The sequence below is a fragment of the Gambusia affinis genome, linkage group LG14 (assembly GCF_019740435.1).
Source record: "Gambusia affinis linkage group LG14, SWU_Gaff_1.0, whole genome shotgun sequence".
In the NCBI taxonomy this organism is placed as follows: Eukaryota; Metazoa; Chordata; class Actinopteri; order Cyprinodontiformes; family Poeciliidae; genus Gambusia; species Gambusia affinis.
In genome coordinates, this window is record NC_057881.1 from 6,813,481 (window position 1) to 6,832,714 (window position 19,234).

At 48.2% G+C, this 19,234-nt stretch overlaps 1 protein-coding gene across 1 annotated transcript in view; it reads left to right on the top strand.

The window, feature by feature from the left end:
* Positions 1-19,234, top strand: part of LOC122843843 (gastrula zinc finger protein XlCGF57.1-like) — a 697,541-nt gene that overhangs the window by 99,227 nt on the left and 579,080 nt on the right. The gene's annotated exons all lie outside the window — the stretch shown is intronic.

The following is a 19,234-nucleotide window of genomic DNA, read 5'->3' on the forward strand; positions in this document are numbered from 1 at the left end:
TTAATCAAATTCACTTTATTACTCAAATTACATTAGAAAGTTTTTTATTTCAAAAGAATCCCAGCAGAATACACTGAGTCCTTGACCTGCAGTATTCAGTCAACTATACAGTAATCCCTCATACCTAGCATACATGTGGCAACAGTGGAGACATGAAGAAACTTCTAGCAGAACCAGAATGTGGTTCTGCTAGGAGTCTCTTCAAATTTTGACTGGAAGTTTGAAAAGACAAAGCAGATAAACAAATTCTAGTCCACAATTTTATACACCTTTATTTTTCAGTTAAGACATACTGCTTAATAATATTTAAATTTTTAATCCTTTAAAATAGGAAGTTCCTAGAAAATATTACCGTCTACTCATTAGGAAAAAATATACTAAAGTTACTACTTAAAAAAAAGAAGTTATGAACCTAACTGTAATTACTATTTAGTTATTCCAGCTTCTGCGCTGTGAGTTAATCAGCACCCCAATGCTTGAAAATATTACATGGTTACACTTTCTCATCTTTGTGCATTCGCATGTGATGGTTCAATAAATACCTTCTCGCAAAAGCATTTTCACAGACCAAGCACAAGAAAGGCTTCTCGCCATTATGATCTCTAATATAAGTTAAAGTATGCTTTTGTCTGAAACTTTTTCCACAGATTGGACAGGGGAAAGGCTTCTCATCTGTGTGAACTCTCATGTGATACTTTAGAGTCATTTTTACACTGAAACTTTTTCCACACGTCGTACAAGAGAAAGGCCTTTCACCTGTGTGAGATCTCATGTGAAGCGTGACTTCCGATCTTTTGTTGAAAGATTTTTCACAGGACACACAAGGGAAAAGTCTCTTAGACGTGTTAGTTGGCAAATGAGCTTTATGACTGTGGCTTTGTCCAGAAGTCTGACATGTGCGACTTCTTATGTGAAAATTTAGACTACTTTTCTGAGTGAAATGTTTTCCACAGGACACACACGAGAAAGGCTTCTCACCTGTGTGAGTTCTCATGTGAATATTTAAAGAATATTGTAGATCAAAACCTCTTCCACAAGTTGAACAGGGGAAACGTTTTTCAGCAACATGACTTTTCATGTGACGAGTTAAAGTAGCTATTTGAGAAAAAGTATTTCCACAAGCATTACACAAGAAAGGCTTCTCACCTGTATGGACTCTGACATGACAAGTTAAAGCATTTTTCTGAATGAAAGTCTTTCCACATATGTTACACGTGTGCGGCTTCAGAGATGCGTGGGTTTTCACGTGTTTATTTAAAGTACTTCTTTTAGTAAACTTTTTTCCACAGGTATCACATGAGAAAGGTCTCTCATCTGTGTGAGAGCTCATGTGACAAACTAATTTACTTATTTTACTGAAGACTTTTTGACAAGTCTTACATGAGAAAGGCTTCTCTACTCTATGAATTCTTGTGTGCTTAGTCAATAATGTTTTTACAGAAAAAGACTCATGACAAATTACCCAAGAATACACATTGTCATCTGTGTGAATTTTCTCAATATTTTTTAGCACTAATGTAGAATTTTCATTAAACTGTTTGATTTTCTCTTCATTTTTGCTTGATTCTTCGTCTTCAGGATTGCTTTCTTCCCAATACTGGTTCTCAGTTTCAGTCATGTTCTGGGCGATTACCATGTCGCCTTTTGGTTCTGGATCACTTTTAACTTTTTCCTCAAATGCAGGAGTCTCTGTTGAGGTCTCAGTCGCTGTCTTCAAGTTAAGCTGCTCTTCATCTCGACTGGTCCGGTCAGTTAAGGTAAGTTCTTGTTCTTCCTCTTTTATCTGTTCATGTTTAAGTTCCTTATGCTTCTCTTGCATTTGTGGATTCTCCTGTCAAGAACTCTGGTATGAAAATGTATGTAAATTTGAGATCAGTCCAGGCACATGCAGAACAACGGATCATAAAGTACCTAGAAGATTGTGGCAGCCCTGTATGTTGATTAAAAATGATTGCTTATTGTGTACTCTTTGTATGAGAATGTGTTCTCTGTATTCTATTAATGTTGTAACGAGAGAATAGAATCGAAACATCTGATGTACTAATGTTTTATATGATTTTAATGATTGAAGTAATTATCGCAACATCTAATGTTCTGATGTTTTATATGATTCAAGTAATTATCGAAACATCTAATGTACTAAGATTTTATATGATTTTAATGATTGAAGTAACTTGTATGATTAAAGTTAAGTACAGAACAAGGAGAAGTAAGGTTGGGGGGTGGAGGCCGACACATGTAGTTGCAACTCGGAAAGTCCCAGAAAGTCCTAGGCTATGACACATACAGCTATAGCAACTCGGAAAGCCCCAAAAAGGCCCAAACACATGGTTTTGCAATGAGGTCATTGTGTCTCAAGCGGGAGTCTATTGCTCTCGGAAAGTCCCAAGATTCACAAGCACATTACCTCACAAGTGAGTCATAGTGCCCAAATTTGCAGATGGGCGGGTTGCGCAACTATGAAGCAGAGCACAAACTGTTCTTTGTCTTCCTCTCTCTCTCTCCCTCCCTCGGTGTACTCCCCAGGGAGGGAGAAAAGTATAAAAACATGAGACCGAGGTGATACGTTGTTCTTCGTCCTCGGCGCTGAGACTCGACACAAGAGCGGCAAGAAGACCAGCAGAGGACTACACCCTGGAACCAAGAAAAGCGCCTCACAAGGAGGACAACGGAGCTCCTCACGCCGGACCAAAGGGCGAGTTCCACCAACCCAATCTCTTGGTTCCTCATTGGATTTCCACACTCTGCACTCAACTCCACGATCTCAAAATACATCGCAACGGACTTGGGGAACTGAACAAAAGTCACAGGATTGATCGCGAGCTGTTCGGCTGGATGGCAGACAGTTCATTTTGTTTCGGTTCCAAAGAGGATTTATGATTCAAAGACAAAGATTCTGACCAAGGACTACAAGGATTTCTGTTGCCCTGATCCAATCCCACCGATGAGTATGAGATTCTGCCGCACCCCAAAGCCTTATTTGATAGAAAGATGACAGTGTAGGGAAGTTTTTAGAGAAAGGTTGAATTAATCTAAATTTTATTAATTTCTTTTGTATGGTAATCCTAGAGCAAATTCTGTATGCCTGTCTTTTCCCCTGCTAAAGCTTGCTTAATAAATACATACATTTTAAAATTCTGATTAGGTTGTGGACATTGAAATTAATTGAGTCATTCGAGTTAAAGTTCTTCTATTTATAGTAAAATCAGTATGCATGATTCTAGTAAAGTGGTGGCTTCGGACTTTCCTTTGGTGAGTTTAAATAATGACCTTGGGGCTTAAATCTTAGCCACTAAATAAAATCTAGCCGGTAACAAGTGCCCGTTACAATAGAAAGAGAACTGCCGTTAACAGAAGTGGTTATTGGAATTATACAGCTGCGAAGGCTACTCAGTTGGTTGTTCCTTAACTGAAAAGGGTCATAACTTCTGGATAGGAGGTAGTCAGTGCTAGACGTGTCTCTTTCGCCACCAGTTTAAACAGATTATCTCTTATAGATCACATTTAGGGTAAGACCCGGGTCTTAGAGATTTTCCGGACCTGTTAGACAGAGAACTGGTTCAGTAGTCAGCCCGAGGAGTTGTGAGGAGAGGGCGGGGCTGGCTATTGTGCAGTAACAAACATGGCGTCCCTGGGTGGGCCCAAGTCCAACGGAGTAGGAGGGCCTCAGGTACTAAGTCAGTAAAAACAGATGTGTGATTCTGAATAGCTCACTTAGTGGCTAGCTCCTAGGGAGAGGAGCTAGTGGTGACTGATAGGGCTGTCAGTCACAACCCTCGCAGTAACTGTATAGCATACAGGTGAGGGAAAGCTTCTACTGAGGATAAATGACCAGATCCAGACAGTGAAGCCAGTAGCCAACCCGGCCTGGACCCATCCCTGCTCTATATCGATAAGAGAGGCTTTGGGGAGAGGCAACTCAAGACAAAGAACAAGAATGGATAGTGAAGATGATGGATACCGAAAGTTGGACCGATGCAAGAAAATCCACAAGGAAGTGACCTAGGCCACGAGGATGGCGAACAAAGTAAAGGAGAGTGGCGATCTATGCTCTCCGCATCCCAACTACAAAGAACTCCAATGAATTTGCTGCTGCTTGGTGATGGATTTGATACATGGACTGAAGTAAATCGATGTTCTTCAATCATCACTACCACTACAGGCAGGAGGACATACCGAACTTGATGGAAACTATAATTAACTCCAAAGGCATCTACAGCTGCTCCAAGCTGGACCATGGGACACGGCTGTGGCACCATGTCCGTTAAGGTCAGCAAAAGAGTGAGATCAAAGTCTGGCTGAAATGGTTTGCTGACCTGCTTGAGGAAAAGAAGGACAGTGAAATAAGGATGGTCTACAGCCCTTCTGAGAAATATGATGGCGGTCAAGACAGCAACCGGGCAGCTGGGTTAGACGGAATACTAGTGGACCCCCATGCCAGAGGAGTTAATCGCTACACGGAATGCCGTGGGGAATTGGAGCGGCTGGAAGCCTATGAGAAGGAGAAGAAGGAACGGAAACGAGCATCAGCCCCGGCTGTGAGAGAGGAGGAATCGGATGTAAATGAGGCTCCATCCTGTTTCCCGAGCAGGAAGGGAACCCCCGTCAGACAGTTGGGGTCGGCAGACATGGAACTCGTCAGCCTGATTTCGGACGACGAAGGACCATCTCAACCGGCTCCGTCGGCAGCCCAGGGAAGTCCTCGACCGACACGCCTGGAGGAAGCGAAGGAAGCCCTCCATCAGATAGTTCTGGAGGGGGAGCTGAAGAAGGCTGCAGCGAATTGGTCGACGCAGAAAGCCCAGCGGCCCGAGTTTCGCCCGACGCTTCACAGCACAGGGAGGAGACCATCGGCGCCGCCACGACATCGGGAGGAGAGCAGCTCAGACGACGAGGGGGACAGCACAGACGAGGAACTACGGGGAACCGACAGACCGAGGAAAAAGACCCAGAAGTCGGACGGCTGGAGGATGGCCCAGGAACTGGCCCCACTGCCGCCGGAGGCCATCTGTGTTAAGATGCAGACCGGGCTCAAGGTGTTTCAGCTTGTTGGGAGCCCATGGGACATCGAGGGTGATGGACTGATCGTGTTCGCCAACCACAAATACAAGATTCACAACCGGGAATTCCGAGGGGACCTCCAACGTCAAGCCGGAGAGAGTTATCAGCAAAACTCACTGCTGCTGCGGGAAGCGGCCAGAGCCGCGGCAACCAGAGGGAAGGTCCTCATTGTGAATGGCTACAAGCTTCCCTACGGTGCAGTGATTCTGGTCCCGATCGACGCATACCAGAAGGGGGATAACCTTGAGGACTACCGGAAGAAGATTTGGCACGGCCTCGAGCGAGGTTTAGTGGCCGGGAACAATGAAGGAATGAGGCGAGTGGTGGTGAGCGTACAAGGACTGAGATCACCAAAGCTGCCAGGGAACACCGCCCAGTCAGTTGCTGAGAACGGGTTGGTGACCATAGCCAAGACCAACAGTCATCTTTTCGGGTTCAAGGAATTGGTGGTGGTGGTCGACCTGCCTGCACCGCTTCAGACGGAGCAAGTGCGGATGGCAGCTGAGATAGAGGAGCAACGCCGGGTCAACCCCCCCCCACCAGAGGCTAAGAAGCTCCCCCTGGTGATCCAGCCGAGCTCGCCTCCAAGTACCTCACAGGCGGGCAAGGCCAAAGTGGTGGAACCCATCAAGATAAAGCTGAGAGCCTCATCAGACGGAGCCGACTCCCAAGCAGCAAAGTACGTCAAAGAGTTCACGTTTGAAAGAAGCGACAGCGAACAGGAAAAATTCAACGCAGACAAGGTGAAGAACGAACGGCAGGCTGACAAGGAAGATGAACTGCTGAAACCGGTCAAGATTCAGCCGCTGAACTCCCCCCGATGGGACCCTCTTCGACAGCCGCGGTACGAGGACATCAGCGACGCAGAGGACGGAGAGGAGCAGCGCGAGGACGAACATCCTGCAGCGGAGGAAGAAGAGAGCGACCACGAGAGCGCCTTCTCCGACCCGAAGCAGCCTCCAGCTGATTACAGGCCGCTCCGGACAGGACAACATCGAGGGAAAAAGAAGGAGACGGAGACGTTTGACATCGAAAAGTCTTCCGAGAGATTGGCTCGAGACTTGACCTGGGGTCCCGTCCAGGCTAAGGATGGACGGCGGGCGTATGTACCAGAAGTCGGGCAAAAGGAGTACCAGATCCCGGGAGGTTGGGCCAGCAGACTGGAGGACCGAGTTACACTCGAGGTGGAGGCGACGGTCGGGGAATGGGCCAACATACTGATGACACCGTCCTGCTCTACCCTGACGGCAAGACTACTCCCTGACCGCTAACTTCAGGACAGCCTACATCGGGATTCTGTACGACGTGATGCTGCGACGACTGAAGAAAGCCGTATACAAGTATTCCCGAGAAACTCGACAGAAGCTGGACGAAGTGTCTGCTGATGAAGAGGAGCCCCAAGGGACATCTCTGCAACTGGGACAAGGGGATCCGCCGCTATTGAAAGGTGTGTCAGCCCAGCCGACAGGATTAAGTGCGAGCCAGGATGCTTACGCTGAACTCAAGAATCTGAGACTGATAATTAGGAGTAAGGGTGCAGATGAGACCAACGAGGAGTATCTGAAGGACGTCTGGCCCACAGTGGTGTCTGCTACTAAGCATGAGGGAGCCAAGAAGCTGTGGCTTACTAGCGTGACCGCGGACCCGATGACTGGATCGGAGTCTGCACAAAACCACTATGAGAGGTTGGTGTTAGAAGACATGGATGATGAAGAATCCCAGATCAAAAGAGCCAGAGGACGACTCGACAAAGGGAGCCGGTTAGAGCCCCTTTGGCATACACTCAAGCAAACCGTTTCCCCGGCACGATATGTGAAGGTGCTGCGCGAAGTGACTAAAGGACGGAGAGGTGAGCTGGTCTTCGTGAAACTGCCGGTGAGAAGCACCACAGTCGCCCAGATGGACACAGCAGTGCAAGGATTTGACCTGGAGCAGCACTACTTCGAAGAAAGACGGAAGAAAGAGTCTAGCCAGCCTGCAAAACCATCTAATAAGGCAAATGTGAGACCACCATCTAACTTCCAGAGCAGACCCTACCAGCAAGGAGCACCGGAACCGCAGGGAAAACCAGTCGTCCCGCCAACACCATCAAACCAGCCAAGGAAAGGCCCGTTCCTGTCAGATGAGGATTATAGAAAATTGAGCCCAGAACAGAGGATGGCCCTCCGTGAGGCCCGCAAAGTCGGGAACGGAGGGTCAACGAAGTAATGGAGTCCAGGTCGCGGGTCATCTTAGAGAATGCCTACTGGAAGGGGGATGAAATCTACGCTAAAGTGGATGGAGTGCCCTATCTAGTGGACACGAAGCAGAGGTGTCTATGACCCATAAAGACCTAAAACAGCAGGACACCTAAAGGTTCAATTTGCCAATGGAAAAGTAGAAGAAATGCCATACGGGACCTGGAAAGGAGTAGTGTGGGTAAAAGGTCCCTATAATCTTCTCACAGTAAAAGACTTAGAAGGACTAGGAAAAAAGAGGAACAATCGTCGTTCCTTGGAGCGACGACTGACAAACCTGAAAGCCAGGCTTGTGAGAATCGGACCGACACAGGCTGGACCAGAAACACAAGACTGGTACAAGCCGGTCGACATACCAGCAGTGACAGAACAGAAAATTGAAGAGAGCGACTTCTCCCCGGCTGGGAAAGAGAAGCTGCGTGAGATCATCACATCAGCGGAGGTGGCCCGGTTCAAGAACGACTGTGGGGATCTGGGTCCAAAGTTTGTTCATCACATCGAAGGAGGGGTACACCCGCCTGTTCGACAGTACCCGTTGAACCCGGGAGCGGTCGGAGAAATGGACAAAATAGTGAAGGAGCTGAGCGCCCTGGGAATCATCAGAGAGGAACTCAACCCCATCACGAACAGCCCCATCCAAGCGGTAAAGAAACCTGAATCGGCAGGAGGGGGTTGGAGACCGGTGATCAACTTCAAAGCCCTGAACTGAAGAACTGTAGCGAACCGAGCCAGCCTAATCAACCCGCAAGGCACACTAAAAACACTCCGTGTCAAGAAGTTCAAGTCCTGCATCGATCTGGCTAATGGATTTTTCTCACTTCGCCTGGCAAGACAATCCCAGGGTAAGACAGCATTCACCCATAAAGGCAAGAGCTACGTCTGGCAGAGGTTGCCCCAGGGATACAAGAACTCTCCAAATGTTTTCCAGTCGGCCGTGATGGAGGTACTGGGGGATGTGGGGGCAACAGTCTACATAGATGATGTTTTCATTGCCGATGACACTGAAGAGGAGCACCTAGCAAAGCTGCGAACTGTGGTCGAAAACCTCACTAAGGCAGGTCTGAAACTTAACCTCAAGAAATGCCAGTTCGGACAGTTCCAAGTAAATTATCTGGGGTTCCAGGTCACGTCGGACCTGGGACTCTCGGAAGGATACAGAGAAAAATTGATGAATATTCAGCCCCCTCAGTCAGAAAATGACCTGCAGAAAATATTAGGATTATGTAACTATGTCAGAGACCATGTGCCCAACTACCAAAAATATGCCAGACCGTTGTACAACTGCCTGAAGAAAGGTGAAGATGAAGGAAAAGGAGAAAAGAGACCGTGGGTTTGGACAGCAGCCAATCAACAGAACCTGGAGGATTTGAGGAAGGCGATCCAAGCAGCTGTGAGACTGGAACCAAGGAGTTTGTCGGACAGACTGGTGGCAGAGATCAGCTGTGAGAATGACGACGCCATGATCAAAGTAAGCAACGAAAACGGGGGCCTGGTTACCCTGTGGAGTTACACTTTGACCTCTGTGGAAAAGAAGTACCCACAGGAGGAGAAAGAGCTGGCGGTGCTAGCTCGTTACTGGAGTGTCCTGAAAGACCTAGCACAAGGACAACCAGTTAAAGTCATCACTCAAAGTCAGGTCCACAAGTTTCTAAGAAAAGGGACTGTTGAAAGCACCAAAGCAACTAACGCACGGTGGGGAAGATGGGAAGACATCTTGCTAGACCCGGAGCTCGAAATTGGGCCTACACAACCCACGAAGAAACGACTACAAGAAGCGCCTGAGACACCAGAACAACCAGAGTGGATACTCTACACCGACGGATCAAGAAAAGGGTCCGATCAGACGGCCTACTGGGGTTCATCCTGAAGCAAGATGGCAGAGAAAGATGCCGACAGAAGGAAAAGCCCCGGCAGCGCCCAAGCAGGAGAAGTGACAGCAATATTGGAAGGACTGTTGGAGTTGGTGAAACGAAGAATCAAAAGTGCCAGAATAGTCACGGATAGCTATTACTGTGCTCAAGCCTTTAAAGAAGATTTGGCCATTTGGGAAGAGAATGGTTTTGAAACAGCCAAAGGCAAGCCAGTGGCGCATAAAGACTTGTGGAAAAAGATTGCCGAGTTAAAGCTGCAGCTAGAACTCGAAGTTGAGCATCAGAAAGCGCACACGCATGAGGGAGCTCATTGGCGTGGGAATGAGGAAGTGGACTGTTACGTCCAACAGCGGAAGATTGTCTTTGTCGGTACCGAGAAGTGGGACAGTACTCCCAAAGGTCGGGAGGTCCCAGAAGAGTACGTGGACGAGGTCGTGCGGAGCGTGCATGAAGCCCTTGGACATGCCGGCGTACGACCTACCCGTAGGGAGCTGGAGGAGCAAGAGCTTTGGATCCCAGTGAAACAGGTCCAGCGCGTGCTGAGGGACTGCGAAGTGTGTGGTCAATACAACGCAGGTCGCCGAGGGCAGCGGTTGGACGGGTTGACCATCAAGAGCACAGTCCCCTGGGGCTCAGTCTGCATGGATGTTGCAGGCCCCATGGGGATAACAGGAAAAAGAGGTGAGAAGTACCTCTTGGTGCTGGTGGATTCTATGTCGGGATTTGTAACTGTGAAAGCAGCCAGGAAAGCAAACCGGCAATAGTGTTGTCGGCATGCTGGAGCAAGTGTGCAGTGCCCTGGGAATCCCGAAGGAGCTGCGTACGGATAATGGGACGCATTTCCGTAATGCACAGGTTGATCAATGGTGCCAGACCTATGGGATAATGCGAGTTTATTCACCCCCATACACCCCACAAGCCAACGGGGTGGTGGAGCGCACCATAGGATTAGTGAAAAGCTGGATAGCTAAGAATGCTAACACCAGCAGCTGGAGCACCAAAGCGGTGGAAATTGGACAGGCCCTGAACGACAGAAGCAGAGCCGAGAGACCAGCCCGATGGAGCTCAACCAACGGCCGTTCACCACGAAGGAAGTGGGGGCGGAGCTCCAGCGACAAAAGGAGAAGCTGGCAAAGTGCCATTCCGAGTGGGACAGCGCGTGTGGGTCAGAGCAAGAGATCAGCCTGTGAATGCAGCAGTGAAACCCAAGTTTGAAACAACAGACATAGTCAAGCAAGTACTGGATAGGAACACAGTGTTGCTGGAAAAGAAGGGGATCCAAGGAGTCGAACAGCTCAAGCCAGTTCCTAACTAAAGTGAAACAGAAGCCGGTGAAATGGCCAGTGAATCATGTAATACTCCACCCTATCTCGGACTGGCCACCGTGAGAGGGGTGGTTGTAATTAGAAGAACAACTTCAGGGATTTGGACAGGAAAAGCCCTGAAGAAATTGGAATGGGCCAAAAATGGAATCCTGTCGACGGAGAAAGAAATGGTGATGTGGAGTGGACCTAAGAACTGCTGCCCTGTTTGTTTAACGGACAACCAGCTCCCTACCACCTGGGAAGGACCAGGCCGTGACAAACCCAGGCGACAGGAGGCAACGGCGTTGGTACTGGGCTCCCTGCCGGTCTCTCCGGTCATCGTCTTGAGCACCCTGTTCTGCGGGAACTGCCGGATAGGATACCTGCCCCGACTTACGGTGGTAGCCCAATGGGGCTGGCAAGAGGAGGAACTGAAAAGATGTCAGTGCATGTGGGACGGCGAGGAACTGTGCTACTGTACTGTCTGTTGTGACTTGATTCAGAAGGCAGGGGTGTCTCCAACGGGACAGGCTGAAGGCTGGCAGGTAAAGAGATACTACAGCGCCCTCGCCTGTTTAAATCGAGCGACCGTGCCGGTCAACTTATGAGAGCCCCATACCAGCACCCCCTTGGTTCCCCGGGCCTTCTGCTCCTCCTGTTACTCCGGAGGACCCGTCGGGGACAGAAGAAGGGGTGTGGAAGACAGCAGAGGGGCCCCATGACGACTTGTGGACGTCTGTTCAAGCTGCCTGGCCTTATGACCCCTCTCGGACGCATCGCATTGCTTCCTACCGGTAGGCACCCAACATTCCCCAGTAATCTTTCGGGTGTTTCGGCCTCAGTTGAGTCATCCTGCTGGAGAGTTAAATCTACTCCCGGATGACACTAAAGTGCAGGCCGTCAACGGGGGGTGGACAGGCCCTTGGGAGCTAACCACCTGGGCGCATCTGATCTTGGAGATCATCAATGACTGCACCATCCCAGTAACGGATCTACCAGACGTACCAAGGGAGAGTGGAGTACGCACGTCGAACGTATACTACTACAACACCGAGCTGGATGGATGGGGCAGTAATGCCTCGAGACCCAAGGAAAAGTCATCTCTTTACTGGGTGACAGCAGAGTCATCTTTCCGCGATGGAATACTGCAGGTCCCTGGAGGCGTGGCTCATAGGGTAAGAACGCCCTCTGATTCAAGCACCACCCGTCAGGTTCAACTGTCAGTGAAGATGGTCATCATCCCTTTTAAGGATCTACTCAGTCGGAGCAACAATCAAGGCGGTGCGGATGAACAGGTCTATGCCACCGTGTCCCTTACTGAACCGGAGCCACCTCGTAAGAAAATAAAGACCAACCCCTGGCAGGCACTCACCTTCACATTTCCATGGAAGAAGAAAAATTAGAAATAACGGACCTACAGGCAAGAGGAACACGAGTCGTCACAACTAAAGGTCAGCAAAAAAATGAAAAACGAGATGGAAAAAGATATTTTGTAAGTAAACTATTTAAAGTAGGCACGGGGGCTTGGTCAGGGACTTCAAAAAGAGGGCCTTTTCTGAAACTCCCCCATGGCTCCGTTTTATTAGATAAACCAAGAGAAGATTTCACTACTTCGTTCCCACTTTCTGAAGCTTATTATTTCCAACATTTGATCTACCTACGCCCAACCGATCTTCAAGACATAGGGAATGTGGGAAATGGCGATGAAAAGGTACCGAGATCATGGCACAGCGTGTACTATTTTTCCCCGTCAGAACCTGCGGTCTGGAGGGGGCGACAAATGTCTAGCGTGGTGAAGCAAGCAGAGATTTCCCCGGACTGCCGGAGACATCTCCCCTGGATCTTCAACACTGTATACTGGATGACAGCAGGAATGGAAGTAAGAATCAGATGGGGACCCCACTATTTGGAGCCAATACAGGGATTATACTGTGAAATAGCGTTGAACGGCTGCATCATCTGGGCATCATCCCCCGGCATGGCTAAAACTCTGGTGAAGATGGAAGGTGATCCGGACCGTTTCATCTTCAACAACACACGACTGCCGCTGAGACTGGAGATGGACAGGGTCTACCCCAACCCTCCGCATCAAAGAATTTTTACTCCACCACCTATGGGGTACCGCACCCGGCTCACACTGCAGGGCCAATCTTTGTGCACATATATCACCATTCCAGTCCCCGTGGGGCACATGCATGGCGCCTGGGAGGATAAGGCGGTAACAAGTGGTAGTGCACAGGGCCCACTTCCCAGGCCCGACTGTTGGAGGATGTTCTTATGGAAGTGGGTGTGGAGGGGTTGGAACCAGATCTGCCCTACCCTCTCCAATATATACCACGCTGCAGCGAGGAAGAACCATCAGGCGGGTTGCAAAGAACCCAGCTGCCCAGCGACACACCAAAGCATTAAAGAAGATCTGCGTAACTCCAACTGAAGCAGACCCCAGAACGACTGATTCCACATGTTGGAACCAAAATGGAAGACATCCATCTGAAAAGAATGCCCTACGAAACCAAACCTACTGGCCGACATATCAGCCCGGAAGACTCAGGCGGCGGCGACTCGGATACCTCTGAAGGACCCCTGCTACGGAAGCGACTACGATTAAGGCCAAATCCCTTTGTTGCAAAAGCTTTCTTACGCTCTTCGCCCTGCTAATAATCGCTGCTACTCTCACCACTATCCTATACTTCGTTGGAGTTGGACCATGGCAACTTACACACTCAAGAGTCACCTATGGCCACTCCAAATGCACGCTAACTTTAATTGCTGGAATGTAAGTACAACATCCATCTTTGTGCCATGGGAAAAAGATACTTCCACCGAGAATATGACTGCTGTATTTGCCAAGGATTATGGCAAAAGTATGTGGAAAGTCGAGCATTCAGCCTGAATGATTCCGACATCGATGCCCTCATGAATCGTACATGGAGATCTACAACTACAACTTCCTCACTGACGGAGTTCTCTGCTGGATAAGGATCCTGCAACGCAAGGAACGCCGAACCTGCAACTGGATCCACCCAGACCTAGGGGTGCGGAATGGCACTGCAACATGGCCTGTCGACCTTTGATCTTGTTGCCCCTACAAGGATACTGGGATACAGAAGTAGTCTATGCGGCTCCGCACAGAGCCTCAGGTTGTCGAACCTGGCTCCCACGTTGGGACTTCTGGGGGGATTATCACCTGAACTGTGAGGAAGATGTTGTCGTCCAGAAGACCGCCTGTGGTAAGACCTCCAAGAATAAGACACAACCGTCAGGATTCATCAAGTTTTACGAACATCACTGCTTTTCTGATTCGGCAAGGCCCCAGGCGATTCATATATCAAAGCGGACCAGGCAGACTGTTATGACAACAAGTTTAAGTTGCTCTCCAGTTGCTTGTGGAACAAATTTATGAGATGTGGCAGTCAAAATTACATAGTACTAGGCATAGAAGAATACATAACTGTCTCATGGGTTCGCGTGAGAGCTGTGCGAACTGAAATAGAACCCTGGCTAAATAACTCGTTCCCATGGACCTACATTGCACCAGCCGAGCTGTACTACATTGGAGATTTTCCTGAAGGGACTGCTCGTTCTCCCGACGGGTTAAAAGGACCACAGGTTGCCGACCTGCGCACCCAACGACTCCCAACTCCTGACGATCTTCTCAATGCTCCTAAAGACCAGTTTGCGAAAATCGACAAGTGTGTGGCCAAGAGGATCTTCGACAGCCTCAACGGAACCACCTGGAGGAGGACTCTCTCCTCTCCACGTTGTGACATCTGGCAGACTAATTACGCCCTTTTCACCGTATGGACCTATGAATGCCCTGACCCTGACTTGGTCCCAACAGCAAAGCTCGCTCTGCAAGGCTGGTATGAGGATTATTATCGAAAGTGGGACTGGGAATTTTGGGGATTTCAACAAAGAGAATTTCAAAACTGGGTGTTACCTTGTCTCAGTCAATCAAATAATTATTGGATAAAATATCAGTATGTTGCCACTGTCTACTCCAAAGAAGTCACCATATGGCCCGGAGCTTTTTGGAGACCCGAGCCATATGTGAATCCAAGACCCTGGCGCATGACGTGTCGACGCAATAACACTGAATGCGTCATAGCATTGGCCAGGAAACCTTGCCAAACGCTCATAGGTTGGGAAGACTACTGCAAAGACCATTACGCAGAAGAGTATGACACCCATTCATCGGAGGTTACTTGGAGGAAGATCAACGGAGTTTGGCGGAGAGCAATCGTGAGTGGAAAGACATGTACTGATGCGATCCTGGGATATCACCTCCAGAAGCGCAAAAGCATCCTTAATGCCCCCGTTCCCTTCATCCCACACCCTATCATCGCCATTGCGGAAGGGCATGCATTCCGGAAAAGTCTGTGCCAGGGTGAAGTCGACCATGGGTTCGACTGGGTTGGACCTAACCTTATGTATTCTAACCTTACCTGCTATGTGACCAAAGAGACATGGCAGCAATGTGGAGACGGAAAGAATCAACATGAATGTTACTGGTATGAGGTCCTGGGCTCCTCTGTGGCCACCGTAGTCACCGACGTTGTGGAAGGAGTTGCCGACGTGATAGGGGGAGGACTCTCTATTGTCGAAGGTTGGATACTCAGTGCCCTGAGTATGTTGTGGCCATACTTGCTAGGCCTCCTGGGCGTTGCCGTGGTTTTGATCATAGGCAAGGTCATCGTGGAGGTGTGGCTGAAGGAACTTTGTCGTTGCAGGGGGAAGGACTATAAGCCCCTCCCCCCCAAGGCGGAGCGTAAATCCGCATAAAAGAAGGCTGCTGTGTGCCTACGAGCCATTCCTCTTCACGGCTGCGGTGGGGACCTGACCTAAAGAACAACCATCATCAGAGATCATGGCATCTAACTCATCTACTAACTCTTCTACTCCGACATCACTCTTTGCGCCTATTCAAGTGAGTACCGTGGAGCAGATCAGTGTCATCTTTGCCTGGGTGATATATTCCCACACCGGTTTATGGTCTACTGATCAGCCACTAAGGGTGGTTGTCGCTCTGCAAGGGTATATGAAGATCATCCCACGCCTATCTTTCTCCAAAGATGGGATTGTGCTCTATCCCTCTTTGCTTGTTATTTGATGGGCGAACCCGAATCAACTGGCGTAAAGGCATCGTCGCAGGCCTCTGGCTAACCATGGATACAGCTGCCATGGTAATGGAGTTGGTGTGTGGAGGAGTTCATGCCACCCGTGCCGGTCCTCTCAAAATCATCACTGCTATCGTAGAGGGGCTCTTGGCCGTCTACATCCTCGTCTACCTGGCACACCAAGCATATTCCATCAAGGGTAGCAGCAAGCGTCGCTGGCTCCAGAGATGGGCGCTCCTGGTCCTTTGGGCAGTATGCTGGGGGGTCCTGGTGGTCCTTTACTGGATAAAGAAGACCTCTACATTGCCCCTCATTGCTTGGCTCATGACCTACTCTGCCATATTTCATGATTCCATTCAGGAGCCTCAAGCCCCCATCTACGATCCCCCCGTGATCAACTCCCCATGGCTCGCAGCTCAATCTGGCACACCAGCTTAGTCTAATTTACATCTTTTCTTCTGCTTTGGCATCTTGGCTACATATTTATGTAAATATTTTTTAATCAGTTGCAACTAATCATGAAGTTACCTGGGTTGCTATTTCTCTAGGTACCGATCTGCTGTGTGGGTGTGGAATCCCGAGAATCCTATGGATTCCTTTGGGTTGCATCTCGTCAACTCGTTGGTGCCACAAGTGTGTGCACACTCACTTTAGCTATGTAACGGCTATCTTCTGCGTCAAGGACGTGGGGTCCCGCATACATTGCTTCTACATCTAGAATCCTGGAGCGAGACCACAAGATCGTGTGGACCTCTGCCTTGGGCCAAGACGAAAACGAGCTATCATCGTCAAACTGGGCAATGGGCGGATGTACCCCATAGTCAGGAAATTGTGGGAGAACCAAGTGTCCCGTGGTTGCCTACCTACTCTTCATCTTTTGAATGGCAAGGTGGTGGCTGTGGGAGAGTATATTCCCCCTGTTTGTCCAGTATCTCCGGATATGTTCGTCGACGTCGGAACCCAAACTAGCACAGCAACACAGGATCAGTGTTCCCAAACTGAGTTACTCAGTTCATCTCACCAACCCTGCCAGACGACTGACACCGGTTCTTCATCATCCACCTACGAGGAAGAATTCCAGGAGCTGTTGGCAGAGTTATGTCTCCCAACACCTCCCCAAGAGGTGACTGCGGCTGGTTCTGCCCCAGCTCCTCCACCTCGGCCGAGTCCCCCACATCTTCAGCCCCAGCCCTGCTCTACATCTGACGCGGATATGGACACGGATGTCTTGCTCCCACCACCGTCGAATCTCACGGAGTACGACGTTGTGGATGCGTGGACACCGTCTCCCTCTCCTACGGTCATCGCTGAAGAAGATGTCCTCTTTCTTTGCTGTGATGATGGACTGGACAACGGCCTTGACCTCTTTTGAGTAGGGCTGTGCGTGTTCTGCTGAGCACTGTCCGATCTCAAGGAGGGGGTGTCAAGAACTCTGGTATGAAAATGTATGTAAATTTGAGATCAGTCCAGGCACATGCAGAACAACGGATCATAAAGTACCTAGAAGATTGTGGCAGCCCTGTATGTTGATTAAAAATGATTGCTTATTGTGTACTCTTTGTATGAGAATGTGTTCTCTGTATTCTATTAATGTTGTAACGAGAGAATAGAATCGAAACATCTGATGTACTAATGTTTTATATGATTTTAATGATTGAAGTAATTATCGCAACATCTAATGTTCTGATGTTTTATATGATTCAAGTAATTATCGAAACATCTAATGTACTAAGATTTTATATGATTTTAATGATTGAAGTAACTTGTATGATTAAAGTTAAGTACAGAACAAGGAGAAGTAAGGTTGGGGGGTGGAGGCCGACACATGTAGTTGCAACTCGGAAAGTCCCAGAAAGTCCTAGGCTATGACACATACAGCTATAGCAACTCGGAAAGCCCCAAAAAGGCCCAAACACATAGTTTTGCAATAGGATCATTGTGTCTCAAGCTGGAGTCTATTGCTCTCGGAAAGTCCCAAGATTCACAAGCACATTACCTCACAAGTGAGTCATCGTGCCCAAATTTGCAGATGGGCGGGTTGCGCAACTATGAAGCAGAGCACAAACTGTTCTTTGTCTTCCTCTCTCTCTCTCCCTCCCTCGGTGTACTCCCCAGGGAGGGAGAAAAGTATAAAAACATGAGACCGAGGTGATACGTTGTTCTTCGTTCCCGGCGCTGAGACTCTACACAAGAGCGGCAAGAAGACCAGCAGAGGACTACACCCTGGAACCAAGAAAAGCGCCTCACAAGGAGGACAACGGAGCTCCTCACGCCGGACCAAAGGGCGAGTTCCACCAACCCAATCTCTTGGTTCCTCATTGGATTTCCACACTCTGCACTCAACTCCACGATCTCAAAATACATCGCAACGGACTTGGGGAACTGAACAAAAGTCACAGGATTGATCGCGAGCTGTTCGGCTGGATGGCAGACAGTTCATTTTGTTTCGGTTCCGAAGAGGATTTTATGATTCAAAGACAAAGATTCTGACCAAGGACTACAAGGATTTCTGTTGCCCTGATCCAATCCCACCGATGAGTATGAGATTCTGCCGCACCCCAAAGCCTTATCTGATAGAAAGATGACAGTGTAGGGAAGTTTTTAGAGAAAGGTTGAATTAATCTAAATTTTATTAATTTCTTTTGTATGGTAATCCTAGAGCAAATTCTGTATACCTGTCTTTTCCCCTGCTAAAGCTTGCTTAATAAATACATACATTTTAAAATTCTGATTAGGTTGTGGACATTGAAATTAATTGAGTCATTCGAGTTAAAGTTCTTCTATTTATAGTAAAATCAGTATGCATGATTCTAGTAAAGTGGTGGCTTCGGACTTTCCTTTGGTGAGTTTAAATAATGACCTTGGGGCTTAAATCTTAGCCACTAAATAAAATCTAGCCGGTAACAAGTGCCCGTTACAATAGAAAGAGAACTGCCGTTAACAGAAGTGGTTATTGGAATTATACAGCTGCGAAGGCTACTCAGTTGGTTGTTCCTTAACTGAAAAGGGTCATAACTTCTGGATAGGAGGTAGTCAGTGCTAGACGTGTCTCTTTCGCCACCAGTTTAAACAGATTATCTCTTATAGATCACATTTAGGGTAAGACCCGGGTCTTAGAGATTTTCCGGACCTGTTAGACAGAGAACTGGTTCAGTAGTCAGCCCGAGGAGTTGTGAGGAGAGGGCGGGGCTGGCTATTGTGCAGTAACAAACACTCCATTACCACCTCTTCCTCTTTATTATGCAGAGGTTCTGGTTCCTGGTGGGCTAAACTGGAGCTCCTCTCCTGGTAAACTGGCTGCTGGTTCATAAACACTCCCTGTCCCTGACAGATGTAATACAGCGGAAGATCTGGACAGAAACAAAGACACAAGACAAGTTTTTTATTTTAATTATTAAAAGAAAGTACATATTGTAATCACTTAAAAAAGTCTTGAAATGAAATGTATGAGTTACACACATTTTATGTCAAACTTTACGTCTTACTTATCCAGATTAAAATTTCAAGAATTGTCAGATTTTCAGATCATATGTAAAATGAAGTGAACAGTCAATGTATGATCTATATTTTATATTTGTTATGCTTATTTTCTATAACCTTATAACGTCAGATAAACCGTTTCATTATTTATTTAAAGCACTGTT